Source organism: Trachinotus anak, unplaced genomic scaffold (genome assembly GCF_046630095.1).
Source record: "Trachinotus anak isolate AG129_WGS33_773 ecotype Australia unplaced genomic scaffold, CSIRO_AGI_Tana_v1 ptg000002l, whole genome shotgun sequence".
In the NCBI taxonomy this organism is placed as follows: Eukaryota; Metazoa; Chordata; class Actinopteri; order Carangiformes; family Carangidae; genus Trachinotus; species Trachinotus anak.
Window position 1 is genome coordinate 28,688,055 of NW_027273853.1, and position 21,250 is coordinate 28,709,304.

General features: G+C 42.0%; 1 long non-coding RNA gene across 1 annotated transcript; it reads left to right on the plus strand.

Moving 5' to 3' along the window:
* The first annotated feature begins 3,875 nt into the window (after positions 1-3,875).
* On the plus strand, positions 3,876-11,070 carry LOC139607716 (uncharacterized). Its single transcript, XR_011684881.1, has 3 exons — positions 3,876-5,266; positions 5,374-5,465; positions 7,277-11,070. It is a non-coding gene; the product is annotated as an uncharacterized lncRNA (long non-coding RNA).
* The last annotated feature ends 10,180 nt before the right edge of the window (positions 11,071-21,250 follow it).

Here is a 21,250-nt window from a genome sequence, read left to right on the forward strand (position 1 = left end):
AGTACATCCTATGGTCAAATGGTGATTTTATGACTGTGATGTTGTCTGACGAAGTCATCACACACATACATTAAAGACAAAGACTGAGCTGTGATTTCTTCTGTATTTACTGTAAAATGGTCACTTAGAGAGAAAGTTAGAGGAGACAGAATCTCTTTCTCTCACTCAGAGCTCAGCCTCTGTCTGGATCCACAACAGTTTAGACTTTATTTACATCAACTCCAGAACGGAGGCAGGTCTTTGTTTCTCCCTCCCTCTGTTTGATATGCAGAAGCGGTCATGGCTGTATTTTAGTACAAAGCCTTGTTTTCATTTGCTCCTGTTTGCCATGTTAAACTTATTGCACTTCAAATTCCAAATGAAAAGCCCTCTAGTATTTCAGTGGTCTCTTTCTTTATTTCTTAACAGGGCTGCTATTGTTCTACAGGAAGTGTGTTGTCTCATTTCCTGTTGCTGGTGTTTTGTTTACATGTTATTCAGATCTGCTAGTTTCTTAAGCAGTCAGCGATGACTTCTCTCGCTCCCTCCCTCTCTGTGTCTTATGTTTAGTTCTTCCTCTGCCTCCTTTAGTGATAATGACACATGTAATCAAAGTAGTTTATTTGCTGTGATGGAGGCAAGGCTCAATGAACTGAGCTTCCCTGCAGTTCCTGAGCAGCAGGAAAACCAGATCGGCTCAGCAGCCTGTCTGTAAATCTAGAGACAATGTGTTAAGTTAGCAACACTGCAACTGTAATCACCCCCTGATAGAACCTGTTTGCACCAGAAACTCAGTGACGAGGCGTTCAGCTGACCAGTGCATTATTTCATTAGGCCAGTCCGACTGACTACCTTCAGCCTCATTCATGCAGAGGACAGCTTTCTCAGGACAGGAGATGATGAAGATGAAGATAATGAAGTCATTAGTCTCTCTTTTACTCTGTCTTGGTCAGGTGTCATCATTTTCTCAGAGCAGAGAAGATTAGTGACTGGCTGTAGGCAAATTCTGCTCTATTTTCTACTCTCACCTCTGTCTTATTTCTCCCCATCTTCTACACATGCAATTATCATCAGCCCCCAGGTCGCCCGCCAAAAAACTTCACCTCTGGATCTCACAGTGGCAGTTTGCCAGCTGGATGTCCTGGTTAAAACAGCTGACAGAGTTGAGCAGAATCCAGATCAGAGGCATCTGGTCAGGACACCAAGACAAGGACACTGAAACTGTTGTTTTTTTCCCTTGAGGATTCATTCAAGGTGTTTTTCATCTCGCCTCCTGAGAAGGCAACAAAGAACCAATCTGACTTCAACTTAAATCAAAATGTTAGTTATGAATTTCGATGAGTCAAGGGAGCTCAATGGCCTTGTGTCCCAAGGTCACACCACACTAGAGCTGATAAAAGGTCACCTCTGCAAACGGCAGTAATTTAAAAACACAACCGTACAGTCGGCATCAGATTAGCTCCATACCTTTAACAGCTCGTGTGCCTGAGAGATAAGCTGCGATATGTTTACTCTTATTGAGTCAGATACTGAAAGTTAATGAAGTTTCCACTTTCTATTTGACTCTGACTGAAGTTTGAAGAAACCAAACAGATGCTTTTTTCCATCATCGGCTTGGTAATTCCTGTTTGACACGTCTGACTCTTCATCACACAGTTATCAGGAAAATATTATTCTGAAATGGAGAAAAGCTGTTTGTCTGCATCTGATGTTTGCGTAATGTCAACAGCTATGCATCAAACAGCTTAAACCTGGTTCAGCAGAGCAGCAAGACAGAGGAGAACACCATTAATATTCTCTCAGTTTCCTCCTCTAAATTCAGAGCAGGGAGAAATAACGGAGGAGTCTCTGTGGGGGAAAAATAGAGTAAAGAGATAAAATGTAAAATAAATTAAAGCTGCTGAGGTCTGATTCATTTTTCCAGTAGGGAACAAATGGGAACAGATTTCAATCATCAGCATTTCTTCACAAGCTTCCAGTTTGCTGATGAAAACTGTAGAAATCTGAACCAAGACTTTCTGTCATTTTCCTTCACAGCAAAAACCAAACATCTTTCTGTTGTGTTGCGGCTGTCACGCTCAACAGTTTAGAAAGAATCTGGAGTTTAAGCCACAGCCCAGTCTATTGTAACAGGGGCTCTGTATAGGGGCTCTATGGGGTCCAAAAGTCTTGTTTGAATATCCCTCATTTTGTCCCTTTTCCAGACTGAACACACCACAGATTACTGCTGGTAACTAAAAACAAAAATAAGCAAAAATGACAAAGATCAATCTGATTAACATAGAACGACAGGCTGTGTTCAAATTAGCCTGTTTCTCTCCCCCTTCCTTGTATTTCTCCTCTTCTTTCCCTCGCTCATGTGTACGTTGTCCCTGCTCTGCTCGATCTTATTTTCTAAAGGTGGATCCTTCGTGGCCCAACCTATCCCAAGATTCATTGCACACTGGTAATGAAAATTAAATGGCAGCAAACAACACAGAGAGACTGAGGATCACTCTGTTAACTGTAAGTATTGGGTTTCAGCTCAGTTCAACAGCTGATGGTACAACTGTTAAAACCAAGGGCAGTAAAACCTCAAGTTTTTGTGAAGAAAGTTCCAGGCACAGCATGTGATGCAAAGTGAAAATCCACTGTAGACCACACCGTCTCACTTTGGTTCTGCCTTCATGATCCATGATGACTACGAAGGGCCACACCTTTGTAGAATCCTCCTAAGGATGCGGCCCCTGAATTGAGACAGAGCTCAGGTGTGTCTGGGCATGGCAACCTGTTCCTGCCATCCACCTGTGCAGCTGTTCCTTATCCATTAACCCTGTAATGCCCGACCCCATAAATAATGGACAGAAAATTCTGATTTCTTGAATCTGGAACCTTTATTTGGTCCTTTCACAAAATTTGAAAATTGAAAATTACAAAAAATTATTTGCATATAGGTTTTTCCAAATTTTATACACGATTTTACTACATACTAAAATGCCAAAAAATATGTAATTATAACTTACTTCAACAGATTAAGTGTTCATGTTAGAATATTACTAAAAATTTCAAAGAAAATGTCACTGGAAAATCGTAAAAATCGCAATTTTCTTTACCTTGATCCAGTGAGTTGGGAACTATCTGAAGGTGGCCCACTTGGATTGTCCCATGTACTTTGTTTGAATTGTTGTAGTGATAAAGGTATCCACCAGGGGTTGGAAGACAAGTATCAGATTGGATACAAGAGGGTTTTGAGTGAAGTTTTTACCATAAGGTGATGCAATAGGTCTCAGAAATGCTTGTATCAAATTTGATGCATTTGGCATTATAGGGTTAATCACACTTCCCCTGGCTGCAGTATTTATCCTCCGGCACCTCGCTCCAGTCTTCGCCAGAGTGTTGAGTCCACCAAGAGGTACAAGGGGTTAGGCCGACTTCACGTCTCACAGTTCATAGATGAGTTCTTGTAGTGATGTTAAATCTCCTTGTCCCTCAGGTTCAATTCATCAGCTACAGCGTTCCTTCCACAACCAGCGTACTTTGTCCCCCGTCTGAATTCTGGGTTGCAGACAAGGACTCAGGAGACAAAGTCAACCCGCCCCCCCACCTGAACCCCAGTCACCAGCAGTCAGCTCAGTTACCAACCTCCAGCCTGCCCCCGCTCCTCTTTATCTAGCCAACCCCACAACTTTTAAGACTTTGGCATCATCCAATCTAACAATGAACTTTTGATTACAATAAATCCGTCTTTTACAACAACTGCTGTGTGGAGTGTGTGCTCTGCAGTTTGGGGTCCAAAACCGTTCAGTCTGTTTTAACAACCTGAGGGGTTAACACCAGACACTGAAATCTAATCTGATTGTTACTCTTATTATTATATAACAGCTCAGTGTCAATGCAGCTGCTCTAAGACACAACATTTGAGGTGACAAAAAGTGACATTGGTGGCATATGTAAATGAAAACTGGCTGTAAAACTTGAGAGAGAGGAAAAGAATAAAAATAAAAACACCCGTTAATGTTCTCAAGCATGAACCCAACTGTGGAAAATGTCCGTAATAGGATTTAAAGTCGGCGGTCTGAAAGGAGTCAGGAGAGGTGACTGAGCGGTGGCTTTTACCACTGTGTGATTATTAATCATCTTTTACAACTCAGGCAAAAATAATCACATTCACTTTGTCACAATTTCATTTCATTTGACGTTTAATTAAGCCTTTTCCCCTCCTCCCTAATATAGTTTGACTCCCTCTCAGGCTTGTCGGCTCTTCTGTGTGATTGCCCTCAGGCCGAGACTCAGCAGATCAAATATAATTGTTGAGGCACAGAGTTCAGCTCTTTGACTTTGTATCTTTCTAGCAGATCAACCCTACAACCAATCATCAGCCTTCACACACAAACAGGCTTTCATACCATGGAGGCGAAGCCCTGAACCTGGGATCAGTGCACAGGGCAGGGAGAGAAGGAAAAAAGACCCTGACACTGAACAGTCTGCCACAAACAATCTGCAAATTCACAGTCCACACCAAACATCTGCAGAGTGCCTCCCACACAAGCGTCTTCATTTAACTGGAAGTCGTCCAGATATTCTGCCATGCAAGCAGCGTGGCTCCATAAAAATAGAAACAATAATAAAATATTTAACAACTATTGGATGGATTGTCATGAGCTTTGCTTCACACATTCATGTTTCCAGAGGATTAGTCTGTAACTTCTGCCTCCAGTGGTCTCTCAATCAGAACAATAACAAAAGATGGCGTTGGGTGATGTGGTGAAATAGTGTGGGATCATGGGATTTGTAGTCTTCAGCACCATTGCCGTCAGCTTCTCCTGGTTTGGATCCTTCAGTGTCAGTGGTTCAGGAGGTTTTGACCTGGAGCTGACCTGTCCACAGAGTCTCACAAAATTAGCTTCAGACGTTCCTGGTCCACAGCGGTTTAATTCCAGAGACTTATGTCTTGACCTCTTGTGCCACCATGAGATTCACATGTCTGGGTTGTTATGCCCTGTCACCACAGTACATGACCTTCAGGACACTGCATCATCATCATCCTGGCGTCTGCGGTCACATTCCTGTCAACACAATAATTCAAGAGCAATGCATGGTAGAAATTTCACACCGACAACACGAGCGCCTTCCTTTGGAGGTTCTCTGTGCACGTCCTGCTGGGAGGAGACCCTGGGGCATACCCAGAACTCACTAGAGGGATTACATATCCCATCATGCATATCCCATCTGGCCAGGGGATGCCTCGGGATCCCCCAGGAGGAGCTTGGAAGCGTTACAATTTTTACTTGCACAATTAAATAAAAAGGTAAGTAGCCTGATCCGGCAACAATGAATGTGAATCCTTGAATCCTTCATGGTGCATAAGAGCCTAATAATGATCTGTGTGTGTGCTCTATACAATAATCTGCTCAGAATGTGAAGAGAGACTCTCCCTGTCTGCCTGCAGCCTGTCGGGTCGACTCCATCTCAGTTTGTACACCATCGTTCAGCTCATTGTGTGAAAGGTACAACACAACCTGCCAGGGGAAATGTGGTGCTGGGAGAAACACAGACACTTGAGATGAGCTCTGACCTAACACACACACACACACACACACACACACACACGCACGTCTATGCAGAGTCATTCAGCCTGTGCTGACCTCGCAGCTTTGGTTTTTGTTTTTATCTGTGATCAGTGTTGCTGGTTCACAGGTCGACTGGGAGAACAGCTGATCCTCCAGCTGTTCAGCGTGGCCCTGCTGGCCCTGCAAACCTCTGACTTACAAACTGAGGTTGAACTCAGGAAATGTTTTTGACATTTTTGGGACTAGCTGTTTTATTGGACTTTATATATGACACACAGTTCTCTGAGCAACACACTGGATATTACTAACTTTCTCTTGTAAAAGTTCAATTCAGGGTTCAATTATTTATTCAATTACTTACTTATTTTAATGCACATTTGTAACAATGAAGTTCTTACAAAGAATGAAATTATGTCCAACAGGCAGTAAAAACACATAAATTCAACGACCTTAACTTCGTGTGTCTATGCGGCTAAATCCACACTTGACGTGGAAGCTCAGTGATTTTTTTTCGTCCTGGGCAACAGGAAACAGTGCGGCCACCATCATAGACTGACTAAGACTAATTAAACCACCACAGCCAAACAGAAGACTTAACATGAAGTAATAAGCTCTATACTGATGTCATGTCTCTACAACACCCTCCATCGTCTCACCGCTCATGACTGAGACCCAGTGTTTGCTGAAATTTGATCATATACATAAACATCATCATATCATATTATAGACGCTTTATATTGGTATTGAAATGAAGCTAATTTTAAGGCTAAAGTTATAAACTAGCTTGTTAGCTAAATTACAACTTAAAGCAAAAGCTAAAAACCAGCTAACATTAGTTAGCCAAACTGTAACTTAAGCTCACATTATTATCCATCCATAGATACATGACACAATCAGATTCAGAAACTCTGAAGTAAAGAAAGCAAAGTGTATTAAACAAGCTAGTTAGTTAGCAACTTCTACATTTACCTACAGCGTCAGCACGACGCACAGGAGCACAAGCCACCGGAGGCAGGCAGAGGACAATGGTAACAAATGGTACGGTGCAAGTCTTAACCGGGGGGGGTGAGACCCCTCAATCCCTCCCCCAATTCAAACCCTGGTCAGGGTTAGGATTTAATATGTGATTAGGGTCTTGGAAATGCATTGCAGCAACGAGGGTCCTCACAAGTATAGAAAGACTGTGTGAGACATAATCTTTCTCATTACACTGAAAACGCTGTGACGTTAGATGTTCAGAATCATTTGAAATTGAAATAGGATCTAATGTGTTTATTTGACAGCTCGAGCTCATGGACTCGGGGGGGGTTGGGTGTTGTGCCAGCCTCTCTGATGTACCTACAGATACTGTGCATGGGCAGGAGATGCCGCTTCAGCTTATAAACCTTTCAGTTCCACTTCTTGGTTTTTAACTTCAGCATAAAAGTGAAATCTTGCTCTGGTGCATTTCACAGCAGCTGATTTAGGTTTAATGTCAAAATGCAAATTCCGTTTTCTTACTGCCGGTGTTATTGTGTGTTCCAGTACCTGCGCCCGTCTCTCAAACATTTGCAGGAACTGATATGCAATTTAAGCATGCAATCATCCATTTCAGCTTCCAGTTAGTGAAATGAAAAATTGCTGAAGCAAATGGCTGCACTCAGTGTGTGTGTGTGTGTGTGTGTGTGAGAGAGAGAGATTCTGACGCCATTTCACCACAGCCTGACTCCAACTATCTGTCTTCTTGTTGTTGGGTTGCCTGGTTGGAGCCGTGCCCGGGGCTGCTGCACTAGATGAATGGCCAGTGTCTGCTGTCCGGATGCCAGCTTGGAGCGGAGCCCAGCCTGCCGGACCTCAGGAGGGTTGGATCCTCTCTCTACGGGCTGCTTGCATTTCATCAAATCAAAACAATTCAATGTGACATGCTCTGAAAATCCAGGCTGTCATCATTCAACCATCTCAGTGTGCAGGAGGAATAAACTTAAGATTTCTGGCTCAGATACAGCATCTTTCTGTGTCATTCACACATAAATCTGCCTAAAAATGCTTTACAGTTCTGCCTCACACACCTCATACATTCATACACTCACACATCGATAGTGTGAGTGACTTCTCAGAGATTCTTGTTTAGTTTGACACAGATATGAGGAGAGATGCTCCTGTGGGAATTTGCATGTTTCAGTTAGAACCAAATATCACTGTCCAAAAACTGCAGTTCTTCTCATGGCCACTTGGAGCTGGCTCCAAAAGCTAATCTCCCCCGTCATATCCCCCTGTATACACCGGAGTTTAAATACAACTCCGGGTCTTGCCACATCCAGAAACACTACTGATGACACAGCTGTTGTGGCCTGTATCAGGAAAGAAAAGACACTTTCCTGGGCTCCTCTCGCTCAGGTCATATTACAAGCATACATCACTCTTGGTCTAAACAGGTTAAAGCTGAAAGCGTGCAGTGCTATGTTGACCGTACACAGCATTCTCAAATCTCATTCCACTGATTCTGCATCTATACAAGTGTTTTCTCTGAAGACAAAGAAAAGTCATAAACATGCAAATTTCCTTGTTCACCACCATCCAGTCCTCATCGGGGGATGGGAGACAGCACTGAAAGTAGAAAACAGGAGAATTAATTCAATCTTTCAGGTTGAAAAACTCACAACCTGACTTTGCAGACGTCTGGTAAAACAAGAAGCAGGGGAGAGTAATCACGGGTCTGCAGAGCAGCTGATCAGCGTCCAGCCTCAAGGACTCGCGCTTTGATCCCTGGTCCTGATTAGTCTGAGCAATCAGTCCTGGTCCCGAGGCAAAGTCCGGAGGAGAGCTTCAGGGCTTCCTTTGCCCTTTCGTTCTCTCTTTTTGTTGAGATGCTGCAGACTCTATATGACAGAGTTACCCACAATTCATAGCCACAAAACACTGAAATCGATTCAAAACAGGCTCACAGCAGCAAACTGTGTCCCTTCCTTTTTTGGGCATTTGTGAGGCTTTATTTATCGGACAGTGACAACAGGGACAGAGAGTAAGGACAGGCAGGATCGAACCAGGGACCTGCCTGCTCAGAGCGCTTACATGCATATGGTACGGGCACTAACCATTCAGGTCGCCCAGCAGTCATTATTTTCAGTGGACATGACAGCCATGCTTTCGCAACTGACAGTGATGCCATCACAGTGTGTATTTGTTGCAATGCAACTGTTTTTTTTTGCAGCGAACCAAGATGGAAAACCTCAACTTTTTCAGATACAAGCTCCACACAAATTCACCCTGTCCATGCAAAGACTTCACACTTTACTTCACTTTAAACATCCTGTTTAAAGGTTTTGGTTGATTAGGAACATTAGGTGCAACTGTAGCGCAACCTACCGAGCACCTTGGATAAAAGGGTGAAGGGGCACAGCCGGTGTTTTCAGCAGTTCTACATCTGAAAGGTCCGTTATCACGTGCACAGTGGAACAGTGGTTCTGAACCTGTGGGCCGGTGCAGCGAAGGTGCTGCCCGTGGGCCGACAAATCATTTGCAAAATGGTACAATTTTGGTAAAAAGATGTAATTATAAAAAATTAATATATTTAAAATGTTTTTAAATGTTTTAAAACTAAATAATCTTTAGAAACATTAAAAATGTTTGAAAACTCCTGTCATTTTTTTTTTTGCTGTGATGAGCCAGTGATAGGAACTTTAATGTTGTATAAAATAAAAACTTGGCTTCCGTGTTGTTTTGGGATCGGATGTGGGCCACAAACGTCTTTTTAGATTTTCAAGTGGACCATGAGCTGGAAAAGGTTGGAAACTGCTGCTGTGTAAAATACATCATTCAATAAATGATGCTGTTAGAGTCCATTTATTCAGGGCTCAGAGAAGAAAATCAGGAAGATATAGAGTTTGAAATATTTATGAATTTTCCCTTTTCATTTTCTCCTGTGAGGCCAAACTTTTGAAATGATTGGACAGTAAAAAATGGACCCAAGAGAAACTCCCACAGGAAAAAAAAGATGTGTATATATATTTATATTTATCTATATTTATATTTATGTAGAGGTGGATGTGGTTAGTGTCCTCGGTTCTCAGGTCATATCCACCCCTCACTTCTCCTCAGCTCCACCTTCTCATCCAAATGTGTTTTCTTCTGATTTCAAAATACCAAGATGGCGACGGACTAAATGGGTGATGTCACGGTGGGTTGTGACTTGGTTTGCTCTCGGTTGTTGTGTTAACAGCCGTCGGCCTCTCAGACGACACTGCCTCCATCCTGCACAGGAACAATATGTGTGTGAGGGATTTGCATTGAGCAGCTCTGGTTAATTGTGGTTTTGGGCTGAACATGAGGCTCGACAGAGTCCGCACAGTTCCAACGTGATTGTGATTCATGGAGGGATTGTGTGGAGCTGGGAGACAGTGTTGGACATGAACAACAACACACAGTCCCAGTAATAACAGTGTAGTCTGGGCTTCACTACACAGTCCCTACAACCAGCAGCGGAGGCCACAGCTGTGGATACGGACCAGGTCACGTTTTCACAATCCGACTGATAACGGATTGTAAAGGTCACTGTCAGCGTCCCGGGTCGACGACTGCATGAGCTGCTGTCTCACGTGGTGCGTGACAGCGCAGGTGTTGTGTTTACACGGACCTTCGCACAGAGTACACGGATGGCGATGCAGCGCTGGCCGTCAGAGCTGAACGGCCACAGTCAGGACCTCAGCGTCTGGTGGAGCTCTGACCCTTACTAGAAGCACATTTGTGTTTCCTTTATAAAGCTTCTGTTTTACGCTGAGAGGCTGGGGTGTTTCTTTTTGATGCAGAAAATATTTCCAGATCCAGTCACATGTTACTATCAGGTGTGAACTGTGCTCTCCTCTAACGTGTGAGTCTTCATCATGGGAACAAATGTGGAGCTGCTAATTAAAAACTCTGACGCTGCCTCACCATGAACATGTAGGAGTTTCTAAAGAGGCTGAGCGAGCAGTGAAATCAGTGTCTGTGAGGAGATGGACCAAGGACACACACACACACACACAAACACACACACTTGAGATTGTCCATAAAACATAAAGAGCTTGTTTTCTCCAGGGAGTCGACAAACAGTAAATGCTGAGGAGAGACAGCTATGAATCATGGGTAAAATTCACTAGTATGTTAATGAGAGAACTGGGTCACCACAGTAAAGGACATTAATACATTTTCTAAGTGAGAATAATTGAAACTGCTACGATGTTGGTTTCTTAGTGCAGTATCTATAATTGGAGCCGTTCACTCCTGATTAGCTCTGAGCAGTTTCTCTCACTCGTGCTCAGTCGCAGGATTTCATGCAACCTGATGGTGCTGCTGGGGGGCCGGCGCCTCGTTTTCTTACTCTGAAGCCATTTGAAATTGAAATTAACTCTTTCTACATGAAGTGAGTGATAAAGAAACTGACACTGGACCTGCAGCCATGAGCTTAAAAGAGACCAGACAGTCTCTGATCTGTGAGTCCACCCACAGCTGCTTGAAAACAAACAGCTAATTAAACTGCTTGTTCATTTTAATTATCTTTACATTTGAAAAAAGTCTCGTGTGTTTGTGCAGCTTTACTGAAAAGTGTCCTGGGAATTACATGGGGCTCCTTTAGGGGGGCTTCCTACTGAGCTGTCATTGCAAATTGTTCATTGGTTGTTTAAGGGGGACGGAGCTGCATTTTGAGACATTCCTGTGGCGCTGACTTTGTCAGCCTTCGGGGACCCCCTAACAGCCAGGGGCCCCCTAACAGCCAGGCTGTCCCTGCCTTGCCCGTTCACAAGCTGCGTCTCTGGACAGAAAATAAATCTAAAAATAAAAATCGTGTTTATATTAGGAGATATGGGGAGGGTGGTTTGGCGTAATCATGGCGGTGTTTGTGAATCTGAGGATACAAAACTGTCTGAATCGGTTCTTTCAGGGAGCGATCGAAAACATTTTTGCTGCAGGACAGTGTAAATAAAGTTTCCACTTTATTGCCCTTTATTGCTCTTTGGTTGGAGGGTTCATTTGCTCTTGATGCTGGCGGCTGTGTTTTATGGACCGCTCTGCGTTAGCTCTTATCTCCCGGCTCTGACACTATCTGCGACTCACCCAAACACACAACTGATAGCAGCTTTTTCCGATGGCAGGTGTTAACCCGCCCGCTCTCTTCCTTATCTGTGTTTGTTAATTAACCCGGTGAGGGACACTCAGCGCTGCCGGGAGATAAAACTAAACTAAAATAAAATAAATGAATCTACGGGGGGGCCCCGGCACTCCGGGCCAACTGGAGGAGTTCTGTAAATTGCTTCGCTTATCGCTGTCTGTTGACACTCATCATGCCGGTCGTGTGTTTGGATTTGGGTCATCCTGCTGTTATAACTGACTCTGGAACTAATCGAACAGGAAGTTATCAGCTCTAACACGTTATAGTTTCTGCCTCTCGTCCACCTGTGTTCCTCCGGCCTCACAGGAAATTAATGACAGCACACTCAGGTCCACTCGGTCGCCCCCGTTCACTTTTATTAACGTCACTTTTGGAGAATCTCAGCTCCGTAAACTGCTCACTTTTTATTTCATTTCTGTCTTTATTTGGTTTTGCAGTCTTCTTCTTCTTCGCTGCTCTCTCTCTGCAGCTCGTCAGCTTTGTTTGTGTTACCAGCACAGTTGGGTTTCTTATCTTTTTCCATTCGTTATCATTTTTTGGGACCTTTCTCTTCAAAGGTGCAACAGGTGGGAGCAAACAGACCCAGAGCAGCTGAAGCATCTGCGTTAAAGCACATCAGACGTTTCTCTAACTGACTCGGATCCAGACTCTGGTTTCAGTTCACGTCCACAGGCTGTGGAGTCAGTGTGATCTGTCACTGTGTAAATTCAATAACGTCTGCATCTCCTCATCACCACCACTCATCATGTTCATTTGAACTGATTTTAAACTGCGTGGATATGGTCATTATACAGTATATGGTATTATATTACATATATATATATGATATAATATGTGGTGAATAAAGAAGCTACAGCAAACAGCTGTTTACCTGACACCTTTAGTTTTAATGCTGAAACCTTTACTGACTAATTATCTATTTTATTTAGCTGTTTAATTAGAAATCAACTTTCAGCTGTTTCTCCCTCATTTTAAGTTAATTATATCAAGTAAATCCAATTTATTCATACAGCAAAATGTCAAAACATAGTTTATATCAAATAATATCAGTGTTGATGATTGTTGAGTGGCAGAGTCAGACCTGGAGGAGGAGGAGGAGAAGAAGAAGAAGAAGAGCAGCTGGATTCAGGATCTGCTGATCCACAAACAATCAAACCAAACCAAAGATAAAACTTTTTTGTACCATACACAAGTAGTTATACAGGACAGTTTGGACGATGGCGGCTGTCAGCAGGTGGACCACTGATGGCAGGTCAGGGGTCAGTTTTCTGTAATACACTATTGACGTGTCACAATAATACATTATTGATGTAACCTACATTCAGCTGTTGCCAGTTCTCCGGCAGCTGTTCAGAACAGATGAGAAATACAAACACTGAGCGCTGCCCTACATCTGATCTTCAGTCTACAATGAATCATCAAGCTGGTCCCAAATCAGCTTTACATCTGTCGTTGTTACCAGTCAGACATTCCATCAACAAAGGTATTGTACAAATACAATAACTGTGGGATATTTGGGGTAAGACAAGGCGAGCTGGTTTATACAGCACCGTTCTGGCACAAGGGAGTTCTAGCTGCTTTACAGAGGCATTAAAACGATCACTGAAAAACAATAACGACATATTTGAATAAATACAAATATTATAATATTTAAATAATTCATATCAAGGCACAATTTTAAAAGAAGTGCTGCAGTGATAAAAGACATGAAGAAAAAACTAATGCAAACATGGCAGGAGATTAAAAAGATGTTGTTATGTGTGTAATTTATAAAACAGTGATGTCTGAAGTTTAACCGAGCTGATCTCAGGTGTTCAGGAAGCTTGTTCCACAGGTGAGCTGAGTGAACCTGTCCCAGATCGCCTGAGAGGTCTGGATGCTTCGTTCCCAATCAGGGAGGGGGTCATGACCCACTGGTGAAGAAATTATTTGTAAAACAATAGGCTTTACTTCGAGAGCATAAAGTATGTGGACATAATTATTATCTATCAGTAGATTTACATTAATACATTTAGATTTGTGTCTGAAGTGGAGGCTTGTACTTCCTTATGACTTTCAAAATAAAAATTTAACTTTTTTAATGTTATAAATACATACACAGTATATGTCTAGTTGTTTTTAGACATTTTTATAAGGAAAAGTTACATATAATAAGTTTAAAACTTTATAAATTTGTGGTTTGGGACTGGACTGTCTGCTAAAACATTTTGTCCTTGCAGCTTTTGTAAGACAGAAGAAGAATAAAGGAAAGTTCTTTGCCTCAAGTGAACTGCTACAGTATCAACAGCAGAGGCTTTGGAATCAAACAGACGGCAGAACTTTAACATCTTTCTTAACATTAATCAGAGTTTTGATCGTTGGGCTCCTGCTGCTCGCAATCACAGGACGCCCGAGGACACGTGACGTCTTTGATTCTGCCGTTTGGTTCATTAACTCACAGACAAATCACGGATGAAATCACAGACAGAGAATCAGTGTTTGCATGTGCTTCAGCACTAAAACTGTTGACTTTAAGTTACTTAGTTAATGTGAGAGTGGTCTGTGTGATGTGCACGGGGGGGGGGACAAACTGTGGAGAGCTGGAGGTTTTAAGATACTCAGCAGCAGGGTAAATAATTAACAGACAGTTTAGATGATTTGTACAATACGTTCAGTCATTGTTCACTTCCTGTAAGTTTCCCCCGTTAATAATGAAACCTGCCATAAAGCTGGTCTGCAGCTGTCCCATACATCTGTATGACTGATCACTGATAAATACTGATACTGTCATGGTGACCGGAGGATGAAGCTTTAACGACTGTGGCGATCTGATTCTTCATTTAGTGCTTAGACAAAAGTTTCTCTGATAACATTTTGAAATGTTTGTCTCCGGAAACATTTAAATTATATGATATATATAAATATGATCATTTATCCAACCAACACTGACTGTTTGTGGTCAACACACACAACACACTTTTTAAATCTAATATACAGTATGTACATATATTCAATTTTTATATGAGATATATGTACATATTGAATAAAACATATGTAAACATGACAAATTATTTTTTAAATTATATATTATGAATATATATATTATAAAGATGTATAGATGTACATGTAAAAATGACTTTATTATAATTTTTAAACGTTATATTCAAAGATATATAGCTATAAAATAAAATATTTAAAATTATATTATTTAGATTATATTTGTAAATATAATTCTATATCATAAAGATATATAGAAAGATGTTGTATATGATATGTCCCACATGCTTCCTTAAAACTTCAGTCATTTGTTCTGTGCAGCCAGAATCTCTGGGGAAACGACCCAAATGCAGACGCACCACAGAGGCTGATGTGGTGAAGATGCTTCAACAACAAAGTCAGACTTGCAGGTTGACAGACAGAGGAACAGGTTGGTGAGTTGGCAGGAACAAACAACAGGACTCTACACATGAGCAACACGAGGGAACACAACCAGGAACAGAAGCAGACGGACGGAGGAGACACGCAGGAAGTTACACAGACGAGCTGACAGAGGAACAGAGAGGAAGGAGCGAGTAGATCCAGTCCAGCACTGATTCCACAGAGACTTCAGAATATTCATACAGTTACCTGAAGTCTTCATTCACCATTTCAAAGACCAACTATCTAAATCCAGACCAGATGTGCTGTATAGTTGAGTTGAACGTCATGGAAAAGTTTGTTCCTGACTGTGCCAGTAGTGGAAACGGCTTCCATCAGCGTAAACTAACATTTCATTTCCACTATCCTAATAACATCTGGAGAATATCCCGAAGAGTTTATAGACTTCATGGTAGAATATGAAATAAACAACAAATAAATATTCTCTGCCAAACACTGAGATAGATTTTTCAGACTCTACCTTCAAGGGTGCAAAGTTTTAAAGTCAACTTTGGATATTGAGTTTTTCTCCAAGCTGCCATAAAGACGAGCTCCTCCTCAGGGACAGTTTTCATCCTAAACACACATTTGGAGGTTCTCCTCGCAGCGCTGCAGCACTGAGGCTTCAGAGCTTGAACCTCAAGCAGAGAAGGAGCAACCTAAATCTTTTTCAGGCCTTCAGCACATGAAGGCGTTCAGCAGCCAGAGGACACTCTCCTCTCAGTGGGGAAGGACAAACTGCAGACTCCACCACTGATAAATCCATCTTTCAAATTCACAGCCACCTAAGGATATAATTAAGTTGAATATTATACTTGGAGCGGCTGAATAAGAGTCTTCATTGTCTCTTAGACAAAGAGAAACTGCCGGGGTCTAAAGTCTAAGACCTGCAGTGGATTCACTGCCTCCGAGATTTTAATCAGAGTTAATCTTATCTCCTGTAAGTCCTGCCGCTGGCTGCTTCTCCGACAGACAGGAAAGTCTGTTTGAAAGCATCTGCTGACTCCCACCAGTAAATTTCATTCCTTTTATGATGCGTGTGTTTACTTTATGGGGGTTAAACCCGACGCTGACAGGATGGATGATGATGATGATGATGATAACTGTCAGTCTGTGTCGCTGTGGGTGTAAAATCCACCCAGCAGCCTGTCAGCGTCATCACACCATGAAAGCTCACCGAACAAACCAGAACTCTGCTTGTTTGTTTTAAGGATCTGAGTCCACATGTTGAGCTCAGCGAGGGGCTGCGTTGCCAGATTTGATCAACAGAAATACGCCCAATCAGAGCCTAGAACAGGCGTCTTCGTCATACAAGTAGCTCAGGCTGCTTTACACTCTGCGTGCTCGTTGGTTGAGGACCTTCACCTGTGTGACTGGGAAACAGTGCACACCTGTTAGCTAGGTCATATATACACCCTGCTGCAGGTTTTTGCAGTGAGCTGCAGTTTGAACCATTTATAACTTACTGACCTTGATTGTCTGCGAATGTGAAGACACATTTTCAGGGACTAGATCAGTTGCCCCAGTTCAGATTTGTGTTGTTAATTTTTTGGAACACGATTAGTTTTGGTTCTTTAAAAAAAAACAAAACTTTTACAACCTTGAGACTCGAGATGCAGCTGCTAATCCTTAAAATTCTCCTGACAAGAGCCTTTCTGGTTTGCTCAGTAAGGTTCAGTTTAAGTTTGTCATGTGTTTTGAGGTGCAGCTACAGGCAGAGGAAAAAAAAACACTGGGTTGATGAACAACAGAACCTACAACAGCAAATGTTGATGAAGAAATAAAATCAGCCTGATAAGTTAGTTTTATATGTCACAAGATTCTTCCCAGAAAGTGTATGAAAAAAATCAGACCACATAAAAAATGTAGGATGAAGATGAAGGCACAGTAGGAGTCCACATGCAAATGTCAAGGCTGGTTTGTGCGAACAATCTGCCAAGAAATGCGTGGTTGAAATAAATTAAATGATCTTTCTTTTTAGGAAAAAAGGTAGGAAAGGGAAGGGGATCGAACTTAGGCTGAGTTTCTTTTCATTTGTTTTCCATCAGAGTATCTGATCTTATAGTTCAACATCCAAATGTAGGGACTTTATTTAAAGGTCCCATATTTTTATCTGAAGTGTTGATCTCCATCAGAAGATATATTTGTGGTTTAAGAACCAAAAACCATCTCAGTGTAGTTTTACATCTCCTCTCTCAGGCTTCTCTCTGGAGCTCTGGTAACAACAGGTCAGTCAGCCAATCAGAGGAGAGGATCTGAGTCTCTGTATAGTTGTGACATCACAAAGTTCCAGAAGTCCTGAGGGCTGGTTTTAAGGCTCAGTTTCTGAATACAGGCTGTGTGCATTTCTCTGTGGACTGAGGCTTTGATACTTTCACAGTATTAATATAGAACCTAGACCTGCTTTATAATCACAAACACATGGACATCTGCCTTTAGACTGGATGGAGCTTTAAACTGTATTATGGTTCTGTTCAGACTCAGCACCTGGTTCAGGGTGGGGAAAGATCCTGGTCTAGTTTATTTTGAACTGAACCTAAACCACCATCTCTCACGAACCTGAACCAAAGAGCTCTGTGTTCCCTCGACCAGCTCCTGCTGATGGAGAACATCATCCATTGAAAAGAGAAAAGGTGCCTCTGAACATCGCCCTGCCAGGGAACAGTGTAACTGGGTCAACAGTTTGACTGTGCTGCTATGCTGATTGCAGCAAGGCTGCACAAAACATCAACGCAAGAAAGACAACTACATGGACACAATACGAACTGATTAACAACACATCAGAACACAATAGGTTGATGATAAAACATGAACATGTCCCTGGTTCACATCAGCCTGAGGACCTGTTCCTGAGCTGTGAGAGCAGCAGTGGTGGAAGTAACCGCCGTCATTACAGTCAGTACAGTTTCCTTGTTACTCGCTTTATTTACCCAACAGCTTCAGCTGCTGGTAACTGTCCACTTCAAGGTTTTATACTTCTAATGTACGACCCTGACAACATTAAAGTTCCTCTGCAGACAAAATGTAAACTCTGTACAAATCCTCTGCTATGATTCATATTTAGTTTAACATGTTTTCTCACATTAGAAATATGGTCTGAAGCTCATCTACTCTGACTTCCTGATGGAGAAACCTGGATCAGGCCTTGGCCCCGCCCACCACCTGCTGGCTCAGCCTCATGTTGGAGCCTCAGTCAGACCCAGACTCAGATGAGGAGTCTGTTGAGACCAGAATCAGAGACTAGCAGACGGATCAGAACCATTAGCAGAGGCTGCATTTGAAGATGGATTGGTGCAACTAGACTGTCCTCGTAGCTCCAACTATCAGATTCATTGCGCACCGGTAACGAAAGCTGTTTCAGCTCAGTTCAACAGTAACGGTCCAGCTGTTAAAACCAAGGACCTTAAAACTTCAAGTTTTTGTGATCAAAGTTACATGTTGTCAAGGTTGCTAGGCAACACAACAGTAAAGGCGGGCACAGCTATAAATTAAAACTGACTTTGAAAAATTATAATGTGATTTTTGCACAATACTTTGGATGATTTTTCGCTTTTTCTTCTTTTTTACTTTTCTATTTTGTTTTTCAGTTGTCACTACAATTCAAACTTTTCCTTTTAACATTTGAACATATACAATTTAACTTTTCATCTCTGAATTGCTATTTTCTATTTGAAAACCCATTTTCCTTTTTCCTGGCCTCATTATCCTGAGTTCTAAAATATAATAATAATAATAATCATAGTTTATTTGCCATTTTCTCTTTTCACATTTAATGCTCTGTAAAAAAATTAAATAAAAAAAATCCTCAATGCCCTGCAGCACAACGTAGAGGAAAATAACACAACCTGGATCTAACTGCCAGCTGCAGGCAGTAACACAAGTCAAGCTTCACACCTGCAGTGTGTGTGTGTGTGTGTGTGTGTGTGTGTGTGTGTAAACATGTCTTAAACTCTGAATTTGAGCGACTCCAGAGCAGGATTAGCTGTTACCTTGGGTGATGTGTAGTTTAAAAAAAACCAATCCCATTAGAAGGCAGACTTCGAATTAAAAATCCAATAAGCTCATCTGTTCTCCTCCTGAGGGCAGCGATGTCCCCCTCACGTCCAGCAGTGAGACACGTCCTCCGAACACCAATAAAAGACAGTAGAAAAAATGACTGGTGTCCATAATAATGAAATCACTTCAGACATATGCAAAATATTAAGCGTTAATAAGATGTAAACAGGTGAGTTGTATAAAATTCAGCCGTACAGTCGTCATGAAGGAGGAAATGATCTCTAGAGACCAGAACAGTTTCTGTACCAGGCTGTAAACATGTTTCTTTCTGCTGTAAAGTTGGACATTTGAACATGGGAGTCTGTGGGGACTGACTCACTGCTGGAGCCAGACTCTAGTGGTCGTTAGAGGAACTGCAGGGTCTGGCTTCATGTTCCAGCCCTGCAGGTTGATCTTTGGACGCAGCAGACAAGCAGAAGCCAAAACACATGCAAACTCTTGTAGGGAGGCTCTGATACTAACATCTGGATCACAGCAGGAAAGAGAACATAGAACAGATTCTACACAGACGTAGATTTATAGTAATAGTAACTAGAATGACACTCAGAGTTCATATCTGTGCCAAGGCCAAACAATCCTGCACTTTAAAGAGAGTAATTAAAAGAAATTCCTACATCTGCCCCTTTAACCAGATCTGCACCAAATCTACGGAGTTCTTCCCTGAGGCTGATGATCAGTTTCATATAACTTCACGTGACCTGCAGCTGAGACTCGTCACCAGTCGAGTTCTGAAGGTTGTGACCTGAGCCCTGCACATGTGTGAAAGGTCTCCACTGACTTAGTGGGATCATGTAGAACCAGTAACACACATGGATCCATGTATTTTTTAAATAATTGTCATAAATGCTGCTTAGAACTGAATACTTACTATATTAATATATGTATCAGCCTCTCACAGATATGGTTTTATATTCCTTTGACCCAGGTCTTCACCTCTGGTCTCTCTGGGCTTCAGGACTCATCAGACTGAACAGACTCCAGTCCTCACTGTGTAACTTCCTCTTGGCTGAACACAGAGCTGAGGGATCAGTTTAGGTCACTCATCCGTTCGTGAGTGCAACAGGGAGTAAAAGATTAGATATTGTTTCGTGGATATCAGCTCAGGGACACATTAAACCACAGTTACCACAAACTCATCAGACTGAAGGCAGAGAAAAGATCCCTTTTGTTAAAGGTGTCCTTAAGGTTTCCCTCAAATGGATGTGGTTCTGTCAACACTTGTGCTTCAGCTGCCATAATACAACCAGTTAATATCATCACACAGAAATGACCTTTGTGTGTCACTCAACTGTTGTGTGGAGGTTGACAGATGATACTTTCAGGACAGAGCGCTTTGTGAATTTTTGTTTGCAGTGTGAAAAGCAACATGGATGGTAACTATTTTCCTCCTTTTATTACCTTTGAAGATCACAATCAGTCCCAGAATTACTTTGGAAAGTGTGTGTGTGTGTGTGTTCGAATCAGGTGTGGGTTTAGCATTCACTTGTGATGGTTAAGATTAGGGTGATAGGGAGTGCATTAGGTTAATAATGTGTCCCCATGAATAAAGTAAAAGATGAGTGAGTGTGTGGCAGTAATGTTGGTCTTTCAAGGAGAAGCAAGGACTGAGGGATTTTTGGATTATAAAGAGTAAAATAGAGTAATAGAGGAGATAAATGTGAATGAATGAATATAAATCATTTTCTTGTTTTCATGTTCAGGGCTGTTTCTGAGTCAGCTGGGCGTCTCTAACCTGTGGAAGGTGAATAGAGTTTAAGCTTCACTGAGCTTTTCTCTGAAGGAAACATGCTTTTTTCCCTGAATCTTCAAAAGTCTTTGCCAGTTTCTAGGGAAACATGATTCTCATGTAATTAGTTTCCTCAGCCCGTAATCACCACCGTCACTTTTCTCCTAAAAGTTTAACAAATTTACACTGAAGTGAGTGAGATGTTGTTTTTTTAGCATTAAACTGGATTTGTGTGAGTTCATTTACATAACCAAAGTTTATTCTGCAGAGGACGGACTGTGCCCACAGTGATAAACTCCTACAAGTCAAAGTGAAAAAAACACCTGTGGGTGTGGAGTTAGAAAGAAGCGTCTCTCTCTCTCTCTCTCTCTCTCTCTCTCTCTCTCTCTCTCTCTCTCTCTCTCTCTCTCTCTCTCCATC